Below are 8,751 nucleotides of genomic sequence, written 5' to 3'. Positions count from 1 at the left end.
AATAGGAGGCTAATTATGTTTCTAGGAGAAACATAAATGAGGGTCTGACCTGGAATAGTGGTTATGGGTATGTAAAGGAGGGGGCATACCGAAGAAATGGCATTGGGGTAGAAGCAACAGGACTTTGCAACTAATTTATGTTTATATGTAGAGGTGATGTCCTCTCTCCTCCTTCCTGGTTTGTCCCTCCCCTCAGGGCTTCCATAGCAACCTAATGAACTCTATGAATTCATCTATAGCAGGAAAAGGAAGTGTGGGTATGGGTGGGTGTCTCCTTACCTACAAGTAAGGAAGAGGAGACAGTTCATCATAGGCAAGCCAGGAGGCCAGGCTGGGGGGAGCCAGCTTATCCTGTTGCCATAGCATTTCAGAAGATCATAGAGTTTAAGATCTAGAAAGGGACCTCAGGATCCTGCTATGAGGATGTCCTACTGTGAAGAGGGGCAAATGAGGATGGAAGTGTCTAACAAGGAAGGAACCTTTAGGAAAAGCCTCAGACTTGATACTTGATCCCTTAAGCTCACCTTTTCCCCCTGCCTCCTCTTCCTCCTCCCCCTCTTCCCTCTTCATCTCAATTTCATATTCCTTTTCGTCCATCACTGTCTCTTCCACCTCTGTACTCGCCTCTTTCTTTTCTTCTCATCTTCCTCTTCAACTTCCTCCTCATCTTTTTCTCCTTTTTGTCTCCCTTCTTTTCACCTTTCTCTCCCTAACCCTCCTTAGGATATTCACCAACGAAACAAGTTCAGAAGTCAGCACTTGGAACCTGAAAGGTATCTCAAGCCATCCCAGGTAGCGGAAGGCAGATCCCCTAAAATGAGCTTCATCTCCCATTAAACAGGTATCTTGCTAACTTTCTTTTTAACGTTTGTCCTAAATAAGCACTACTCTGGCTGGGGAAATCTCTTTTTATCTTTTTACCACTTCCCTGGAGAATGGTTTACTGGGCCTGTTGAACAGAGGTTTAGCAGTTCACCCAATGCTGTGAATGAAGGTCAGTGAGAGCTGGGGCTAGAAGTCACAGCTCTTGCTTCTCCACTTCTTGCTCTTTCTACAATCTTCTTAATTCTGAAATTTTCATCCGTGGACCAGCAGCATATCATGTGGGAGTTGTTTTGTTTTGTTTTTTAGAAATGCAGAACTTCAGGACATACCCTACAGTTACTAAATCAGAATTTTCATTTTAACAAGAACTATCTGTGAAAATTTAACTTTGAAAAGCCCTGTTATGCACAGATTATATCCCTTTACAGGCACTGCCATTCCTAGAGCAACACATTCTGGGTTTGCCTGGAGCTGTGGAGAGGTAAATAAGCTGAAGAGCCCTGGAGTGCAGAGATCACCCCTCAGACATTTGCAGAGGCTAGGCAGGGTCCTGTAGGCAGGGATTCTGGCTCTAAAGGAGGCTGCTGTCATCCAGCTACAGCTGATTACTGTAAGGTAGGAATACTAGCCCAGGTATTATGTCTTCTGATGTCTTAAAAGAAGCTAGAATTCTAGATTATTTTATAAAATATCCTGACTAAAATTATATGTATAATTTATAGTATAGTATAGTATAGTATAGTTTAACATCCAACAAACTTAAAGCACTGTGGTGAGCTGTGGCCAGACTTTCTGCTTATAGCCTCTGAAGTAGTCTAGACTTGTTTGTTTTTAGCAGGAGGGACTCTTTGTTTAATCACAATCTTACCTAGAAGACTAATGTATTAAACAGATGGAAAAAGAACCACTTTGGTTGAAGTGGGGCCCAGAGATCCTCCCACTCATCCTCCCCCATGTCCCACAGGGCAAGAAGGGCACTCTTTATGTTCTATAAAAGCACAGGTCAGAAAGCATTGAGAAACTCTAACAATACCATTTGACAGATGAAAAGATTGAGTGTCTTGTTCAGCAATTTAGCAGTCACCAGACTTCCAGTCCAGTGCTGTTCTCATCTTGGTTCACTGATTTCTTTGCATGGTGCTCTAGCACAGCCCTCCATTGATGGAAGATTCATTCTATAGCATAGCTGGCAAGTACTCTCCCAGACTTCGTTTGGATGACTTCAATGATGGGAAGCTCATCACTTCATAAGATTGGACATTAACATGTGGGTTTGGCTTAGCTGAAATCTTCAAACAGATACATATTGTTTGTGAGCTCTGTAGGTCCTGAATCTGCCCAAGTGGTTTAAGCAGCACTTCAACCTAGATAGGGGTTAAAACTGCTCATCTAATTGAAATTCCTTATGAAGTTATTTCAGTTCCTGCCTTTGTATTGAAAATGAGTAGTGGGCTAGAAAGCAAATTCCTTAGATAGACAGAAAGTTGTTGGAGGCCAAAGGCATGACATGGGGGACAAAGAAGAGGGAGCTAAAGAGGAAAGAGGTGAGTGCTAGGAAAAGGGGTGGTAAACTTGGAGTCATTTATACTAACTTGAGAGTACACAACCCACGGAAAGCTTAGAGAAGGAGAATAACTACTGTATCCCTAACCACAGTGAAAGGAATATGGTTTTCATCTGTCTGGTCCCTATGGTCAAGACGAAGTGGCCCTGTGGGGAGGCTGTGGGCCAAGGCTCCTGGCATTCCAAGATGGTTCTTTCTGTAGCAGCCCATTAAGCAGCTTCTCACCCTGTTTCCACACTCTACCTGTTGAGGCCTGAAGAAAGACAAGTATAGCTACTTCCTCCCTGCACTTCCCTGAGCTGCTTGGAGCTTGCTTCAGATGGCTATAGGGTCTAATGAGTCTTTTCTCTGGCCTAGGTCTACAAGGGCAGATAGCTGCTTGGAAAACCTAGGAATGAGGAACTGCATTTCCAGGTGAATGACTTTTAGCTGATACTCCCACAGAGAAAATAGGAGCCCACATGCCCAGCAAATTTTCTTTCCCAAATTAAGAACTCTTACTGTCCTCAACATCTCTGACTATTAATGTTCTAAATACAGATGAAGATGTTTCCTATTCTTATTTAGGCAAAAAATTATCTCAATGACTCTGACATAGAGATAGGAGTTTGGTCTAGAGCCAGGCTTCTCACACTTTAATGTGCACGTGTATCACTCAGAATTTTGTGAAAATACTGATTCTAGTCAGTAGGTCTGAGGCGGGCCTTGGATTCTGCACTTCTAAAAGATCCCAGGTGATGCTAATACTGTTGATCTGAGGCCCAAACTTTGAGTAGTAACTAGAGGATAGACAACTTTAGAAATTTATCCAGCTAAATTTTATTTTTCAAAGTCTAAAATAGATTATATTTAATCTATACATACTTTTACTATTATACTAACATCTTATTTTGAATTCTTGCCTACGTTAGCTTATTTGGGATGACATCTATCATGTTTCTCATTTCTTCATCTCCTGCCTTCACAACTCCCAGCTTCTTGGAAGCACATGCCATCTGCCTCTGCCACCCACTATCCCTTCTTTTTGCTTCCATCTCTTGACATTCTGGCCCTGCCTCCTTATCTGACATCATCTCCCACCACTGTCTTATACTATACTATATTCTGCCATGCTGATCTTCTTCTGATGTGTGCACATATCAGTCTTATTTTCATCTCTGAACATTTGCTTTTGTCATTTGTTCATGTTTGTAATGCTTTCCCCCCAGATCTTTGCATCAATAATTTCTTCTCATCATTCTGGCATCAACTCAGATGTCACCTCCTAAGAGAGGCCTTCCTTGGCCATTTAGGTAAGACAGTGTCTTTCTTCCTCAGTTACCCTCAATTATGTCACCTAATATATTATTTCTGTAGCTATTCAATACCCAATATTATTTACTGGTTTTTTGGGTTCATTGTCTAAATCCGTTCATTAGAAATAAGTTCCTTGAAATTAGAGACCTAGTTTGTCTTGTTTCCTACTGTACTCCTACTACCTAGAACAGGACTTGGCATGTAGTAGGTACTTTACACATAATTCTTGGCTGATAGATTGTCTTTCTGGACATTCCTCCTCACTAACTGAGGACTTTAACTCTTGGATTATCACTGTCTTCATCTTTCTCTTGTCTCTCTAACCTCAACAATCCCTATTAGATGGCCTATTCAGCCATGGACTCACTTTCAACAACCTCTTTACTCACTTCACTAAAGCTGGCAGACTCCTATAGTAATACCTTAGATCTAGGTTTCTTCCAGAATCTTGATTTCAGGCATCTCTTCTCTGATCACTGCCCTACTTTTACATCTCACTTACTCTGGGACGTCTATTCCAATCAACAATTCTTCCACATCATCAAGATCTCCAGTTACTGATCCTACTGTTCCATTAACCCTACCCAGTACTCATCATACCTCCTCCTGTCCTCCTTTCTTCTCTGTCCAGTTTAGATCCCCTGGACACACTACAGTATGTCACTAATATGTTTGCTTTTCCATTCTCTCTTACACAGGGGTTCTCAACCCTAGTTGCACATTTAGGATCATCTAAGGAATTTATAAAAATCCAGATGCCCAGGCTGTATACCTAATTCTGATGAAGTCATAATCCCTGAAGGTGGGATTTAGACAGCAATGTTTTGTTTTGTTTTGTTTTTAAACTCCCCTGGTGATTTCAGTTTGCAGCCAAGGTTGAGAACCACTGCTCTCTTTTCTCTGAACCCCATCCTCCCAAACTTCTCAAGGACTTTGCTCCTGCAAGCATCCCCTCTGCTACACCAGTGCTTTTTAGACTTTGATTTACATGCAGATCACCTGGGGATCTAGTTAAAATGCAAATTCAGTAGGTCTGAGGTGGAGCCTGAGGTTCTGCATTTATAACAAGTACCCAGGTGATGATGATGCTGTTGATCTGTAGACCATGCTTCAAGTAGCAAGGTTTTATATTGTTAGCCTCTCCTCATTCCCATAATCATATAGGCATGCTCCTAACCTCATGTTACAAGAAAAAAAAAATGTTTCCTTGACCTTATATACCCATTCAAATATTACCCTATTTCTCTTATTCCCTTCAGAGCAAAACTTCCCAAAGTGTTTTCTGTACTTATCTCCAATTTACTTCTCACTCACTCTTCAAGTACTCCTGAATGACTTCTGTTACCCTAGTGCCCATGAAGCTACTCTTGTTAAAGCCATCAATGGCAACCATGTTGCCATACATTGGACATATCTGTCATCATCCATTCAACTTCTCAATGTCATTCCTTAAAACTTTTTTTCACCTGAATGTAATTTCTTCTGATTTCCTACCTTACTGACCACTACTTCTCAGTATTCATTTTTATTCCTTTATTCTTCTTTTTCTATTCAACTCTAGTCAATCGTTGGAGAGCCTCAAGTCTTGGTTCAGGGAACTTTTCTATTTATACTCTCTCCATGGATGATCACATCCTGTTGTGTGACTTTATTTATTTTTTAAAAAATTTAAAGATTATATATATACATATATGTATATGTATATATAATGTATATTTTATATATGTGTGTATATATATACACATTTTATATTGTATATTTTATATATATGTATATATATTTTTTAAATATATAAATTTTTAAATTTTATTTGATAGAGAAAGCACAGGCAGGGGGAGCAGGAGAGGGAGAAGCAGGCTCCCCGCTGAGCAGAGAGCCTGATAATGTGGGGCTTGATCTCTGGACCCAGGCAGATGCTCATCCTGGGATTGAGATTTGAGCCAGAGGCAGACACTCAACTGCGCACTCCCCTGTTGTTTGACTTTAAATACCATCTATATGATGTACTCTAGTTGAATTTAAATAAAATGAATGAATAAATAAATACATGAATACATAAATAAATACATCTATATGATGATGACTCTAAAATGTATATTTCTAAGCAGATCTTCTCTCCTGAGTTCCAGGATTGTGTATTCAATTGTCTTTCTTACATCTCCTCTAATATGATTAATTGACAGTTCACAGTTTTTAATACATTCAAAATGGAAGTTTTGATTTCTTTCCCTCCTCAAACCTGCACTTATTCCACTCTTCCTGCATCAGCAAATGGTGACACCATCTACCTAGTTGCTTAAACCAAAAACCTGGAGTCATCTATAATTCCTCTTTCTGTTCCTTCACACACCACATCCAATCCATTGCCAAGTTGTGATGTTTCTACATCAAAAATACATCCTAAGAATGTTTACCTCTGTTTGCTGTCTTCATTGATCTTACAGTCTATTTACTTCCTCTCTCTCCTGGATGACAGCAACAGCAACAGTTTCAACTTCTTGTCTCTCCTTTAATCTGTTTACCACCCAGGACAGTTTTTATAAATGTAAATCAAATCAATTTATTTTCTCCCTTAAACCCAATCAATTCCCTCCCTTCTCTTTCTGTTGTCCTTAGATTAAAATACAAATTTTCTGGTATGACTTTCAAGGCTTTATGTGACCGGGTTTCTGCCAAGTTTGTTTCCTATAACTCTCTCCCTTTCTCTCCAGGTTTCAGACTCATTGTGCTTCTAACTCCTGAGGCACTAAGCCCATTCAAACCTTTGGACTTTGGACTTTGTTTTCTGTGCCTAGAAAAATTTCTCCCTACCTCTTTATTTGGCTGGCTTATTTTAAGCCTGTAGGCCTCAACTAAATGTCATCTCCTTGGAGAATCATTCTTTACCTAAATTCTCTCTCCCCTCCCCCACTATCTTTTCACTTTCTTTCATAGCACTTATTATTTATCACCATCTGTATTAACACATTTATTTATTTACCTTATTTACTTGTTTATTTTTAAATTTACAAGAGAATGAATAAGAATAGGTAGTGATCTATGTAATAAATAATAGCATTTTTTCAAAACAACATGGGTTATAGTACAGATGTCAGGCTTAGGCTTTCAATACTAGCGTTATTGTAGTTGTATACTTCTAATTTTTGTCCTTTTTTTTTACTGTTGCATTCCACTCACTGTTGAGAATCAAGAGCTGAGTTTTCAGTCTAGCTCAGCCACAAATTTTATGACTTTGGAAATCCCTTTCATTCCTAGGGGGTATATTTTTTCGTTTGTAAAATAATAATGTTGGAGGAGATAATCTTTAAGATCTTGCCAACTCCGATTTATGGATAATTGATTGCTTAACACTATTAGGTATATGAAAATTAGTGTGTTCATTGTTATGGTTGGGGAATCTGAGACACAAAGAAACTGGGTACTGTCACAGGTATTGAATTCAGCTTTTCACTCAGTTCTGCACACAGGTAAGGACCAGCTTAAGCTGGTGCCTCTGGCCCCCAGAAGCCTGCCTCTGCCCTCCAGAAGCCTGCCTCTAGGCTTCTTGTATCACTGTGGACTCAAATAAAAAGAATGTGGTAGACAGGGGACTTAACTAAGACTGTCTTGCTCCTTAAGCTGCTCATGGCTGAAGAGAGGACAGCATTGGGCACTTGTCCACTAGAGATTTGGTGCCAGGCTAAGTACCAAATGGGCTTTTAGGAGATCACAGGGCTTTAAGGGAGATATCTGGGACAAGGAGATTGTGGAAACCCCTTTTCCAAATTTTTGTTATCCTGTCCTGAATGTTTACTGGTTGCCAGGTCCTGTGGTAGATACTTTTTCTCCACTGATGAATTCATCAAATCTTATGAAGTAGGCACTATTATTATCCCTATTTTATGATAAAGAAACTTTCAAGATACAAGACATTAAATAACTTTCTCCAGTAAGTAACAAAGCCAATAATTGAATCCAAGCAGTTCTGGCACCAGAGCTTTTACTCTTACCTACTACATCATATCACCTCTAACTGGTCATAGGTATGTAAGACATACAGAATTCAATAGCCTCTATACTTCTGGGATGAACATTTATTCTTCAGAAAGAGTTTCTAGGCACAAGCATTAACATTAACACAGGGCTGTCTGCTCTCGGATCTATTCTCCACTCTTCTTTTTCATACTAAATTTCTTAGGCTTTCTTGTCCTCTCACTTCTTTTGTCCAATGAGAGACACCTGAGGGAGACTTGTGAGCAGGTAGAAGGAAGAAACCGGGTATTACCTTTACTTCCCACCCCTGTGCTTCAGAGAGGTATATTCTGGAAATGGCTGTATCTCCTACACAATTCCAGCATCTGCTTAACTACTCCTCCATTCACGGCTTCTGAACCATCAGGCCACCCACCCCTTGCTTTTAGTTTCAGTTTAGCACCAGTTTCTGGGTCCTGGCAACATTACCTTTCCCATTATCTATCTAGCCCTATGGGTGGTAGCAGTTTTCTGTGGTTGTTAAATGTTGGCTTTCTCACCATCTCCTGTTTGATTTTTAGCTCTGCAGGTAAGATATATTTCCTATATTAAATGCTCTCTCTTTAAAAGATCTAGGATTGTTTCTATTTTCTTGAATGGATTATGAATGATATAGTTGTCTATAACTTGTTATCTATAGTTGTCTATAACTTCTACAATCCCAGGACTATTCACTATCACATAAATTAGTCCATAATCTTTGAAAGTATCATAACCTTTAATTATCCTGTTGTTTACTTATTTGTTGTCTATTTTCCCTCCATTCAAAGTATATTTTAAAGTCCATGAAGAACTCTGTCTTGCATCCTGACCATCTATCACAATTCTTGGCACATAGGGATTCAATATTATTGAATGAATGCATCCATCAAAAATATCCAAGTTTTTTTTTTAAGATTTCATTTATATATTTGACAGACAGAGATCACAAATAGGCAGAGAGGCAGGCAGAGAGGGAGGGGGAGGCAGGCTCCCCGCTGAGCAGAGAGCCCCATGCGGGGCTCATCCCAGGACCCAGGAATCATGACATGAGCTGAAGGCAGAGACTTAACCCA

Source organism: Mustela erminea, chromosome X (assembly GCF_009829155.1).
Source record: "Mustela erminea isolate mMusErm1 chromosome X, mMusErm1.Pri, whole genome shotgun sequence".
In the NCBI taxonomy this organism is placed as follows: Eukaryota; Metazoa; Chordata; class Mammalia; order Carnivora; family Mustelidae; genus Mustela; species Mustela erminea.
The sequence above is the reverse complement of the archived record's forward strand: the minus strand, read 5'-3'. Positions refer to the sequence as shown.